The following is a 3,157-nucleotide window of genomic DNA, read 5'->3' as shown; positions in this document are numbered from 1 at the left end:
CGTTTCTATGCCCTCCCTACCAGACTAGATGCTATTGCTTCAGATGCTATGATTACAGGTATTGTCTCTGTTTGTCACAGAGATGCCTTTATATTCTTTGACCCTGGTTCCACGTATTCATATGTTTCCTCATATTTCGCCCATTTTTTGGCTATGCCCTGTGAGTCTTTAGTTTCATCTGTTCATGTATATACTCCTATAGGCGATACTATTGTTGTAGACCGAGTATATCGGTCATGTGTGGTGACTATTGGGGGTCTAGAGACCCAAGTGGACCTTTTGCTGCTCAGTATGGTTGAATTTAATGTGATATTGGGTATGGATTGGTTATCTCCATGTCATGCTGTTCTAGATTGTCACGCAAAGACTGTGACTTGGCGATGCCGGGATTTTCGAGGGTTGAGTGGAGCGGTTATGTAGATTATGTACCAAGTATGGTGATTTCATATTTGAAGGCTCAGCGTATGGTTGAGAAGGGTTGCCTGTCTTATTTGGCTTTTGTGAGGGATGTTAGTGCAGAGACTTCTGCCATTGATTCTGTTCCGGTGGTATGTGATTTTCTGGATGTGTTTCCTGCAGACCTGCCGGGCATATTGTCTGACAGGGATATTGACTTTGGTATTGATTTGGTGCCAGGCACTCAGCCCATTTCTATTTCACCATATCGTATGGCACCAGTGGAGTTGAAGGAGTTGAAAGAATAACTTCAGGAACTCCTTAATAAGGGGTTTATTCGGCCTAGTGTGTCACCTTGGGGTGCACCGGTTCTATTTGTGAAGAAAAAGGATGGTTCCATGAGAATGTGCATTGATTACAGGCAGTTGAACAAGGTCACAGTCAAGAACAAGTATCCTTTGCCTCGTATTGATGATTTATTTGACCATCTTCAGGGAGCGAGGGTGTTCTCCAAGATTGATTTGAGGTCCGGTTATCATCAGCTGAAGATTCGGGATTCGGATATTCTTAAGACAGCTTTCAGGACCCGTTATGGCCATTATGAGTTCTTGGTGATGTCTTTTGGGCTGACCAATGCCCCAACAGCACTTATGCATTTGATGAACAGTGTATTCCAGCCCTATTCGGACTCATTCGTTGTTGTATTCATTGATGACATCCTGGTGTACTCTCATAGCCAGGAGGAGCACGCACATCATTTGAGGATTGTATTATAGAGATTGAGGGAGGGGAAGCTTTATGCAAAGTTCTCCAAGTGTGAGTTTTGGCTTAGTTCGGTAGCATTCTTGGGACACATGGTGTCCATTGAGGGTATTTAGGTGGATCCAAAGAAGATAGAGGTGGTGCAGAGTTGGCCTAGACCGTCCTCAACCACGGAGATCAGGAGCTTCCTTGGTCTGGCGGGTTATTACCGTCGCTTTGTGGAGGGATTTTCATCTATTGCTTCGCCCTTGACCAAATTGACCCAAAAGGGTGCTTCATTCAGGTGGTCGGACGAGTGTGAGGAGAGCTTTCAGAAGCTCAAGACTGCCTTGACCACAACTCCAGTGTTAGTTCTGCCATCAGCTTCAGGTTCTTACACCGTGTATTGTGTGCCTCGAGGATAGGCATTGGTTGTGTTCTGATGCAGGAGGTTAGGGTGATTGCCTATGCCTCGCGCCGGTTGAAGACCCATGAGAAAAACTATCCTATCCACGATCTTTAGTTAGCAGCCATTGTTACGCCTTGAAGATTTGGCGCCATTATTTGTATGGGGTTCATTGTGAGATCTATACTGATCACCGGAGTCTGCATCATCTGTTTAAGAAGAAGGATCTTAATTTGCGTCAGCGGAGATGGTCAGAGCTTCTTAAGGACTATGATATCACTATTTTGTACTATCCGGGGAAGGCCAATGTGGTGGCTGACGCTTTGAGTCGCCGGGTGGAGAGTTTGGCCAGTTTAGCATATCTTCCAGCAGCAGAGAGACCTTTGGCATTGGATGTGCAGGCCTTAGTGGTCCAGCTTGTGAGATTGGATATTCGGAGCCGAGTCGGGTGTTGGCTTGAGTGGTCTCCAGGTCTTCTCTTTATGACCGTATCAGGGAGTGTCAGTATGATGACCCTCACTTGCTCATTCTTCAGGACAAGGTTTAGAGAGTTGATGCTAGGGATGTGACTATTGGTGATGACGGTGTGTTGAAGATGCAGGGCCGGATATATGTGCCTAATGTAGATGGGCTTCGGGAGTTGATTCTTGAGAAGGCCCACAACTCGCAGTATTCCATCCATCTAGGTACCGCGAAGATGTACCAGGATTTGAGACAACACTATTGGTGGAGGCGGATAAAGAAGGATATAGTTGGGTTTGTAGCTCGGTGTCTCAACTGTTAGCAGGTTAGGTATGAGCATCAGAGACCGGGTGGCTTGCTTCAGAGATTAGAGATCCCAGAGTGGAAGTGGGAACAGATCACCATGGATTTTGTAGTTGGGCTCCCACGGACTTCGAGGAAGTTCGATGCTATTTGGGTGATTGTGGATCGGCTGAGCAAGTCCGCGCACTTCATTCCAATTGGTACTACTTACACTTCAGAGTGGTTGGCTGAGATTTACATCCGAGAGATTGTTCGCCTGCATGGTGTCCCAGTTTCCATCATTTCAGATAGAGCTACTCAGTTCACATCGCAGTTTTGGAGGGCCGTGCAGTGAGAGTTAGGTACTCAGCTTGAGTTGAGCACATCTTTTCACCCTCAGACGGACGGGCATTCCGAGCGCACTATTCAGATATTGGAGGACATGTTGCGCGCTTGTGTCATTGACTTTGGGGGCTCATGGACCAGTTTTTGCCACTCGCGGAGTTTGCATATAACAGCAGTTATCAGTCGAGTACCGTACGAGGCTTTATATGGGAGGAGGTATAAATCTCCAGTTGGATAATTTGAGCTGGGTGAGGCTAGGCTCTTGGGTACAGACTTGGTCCAAGATGCATTAGATAAGGTGAAATTGATTCAGGAGCGGCTTCGCATGGTGCAGTCTAGGCAGAAAAGCTATGCGGACAGGAAGGTCTATGATGTATCTTTCATTGTTGGGGAGAAGGTTTTGCTGAAGGTATCATCCATGAAGGGTGTCATGAGGTTTGGGAAGAGGGGCAAGTTGAGCCCCCGGTTCATTGGTCCTTTTGAGGTGCTTCAGAGGATAGGGGAGGTGGCTTATAAGCTTGCCTT

The sequence above is a fragment of the Nicotiana tomentosiformis genome, chromosome 4 (assembly GCF_000390325.3).
Source record: "Nicotiana tomentosiformis chromosome 4, ASM39032v3, whole genome shotgun sequence".
In the NCBI taxonomy this organism is placed as follows: domain Eukaryota; kingdom Viridiplantae; phylum Streptophyta; class Magnoliopsida; order Solanales; family Solanaceae; genus Nicotiana; species Nicotiana tomentosiformis.
This window is presented reverse-complemented; position numbering follows the sequence as displayed.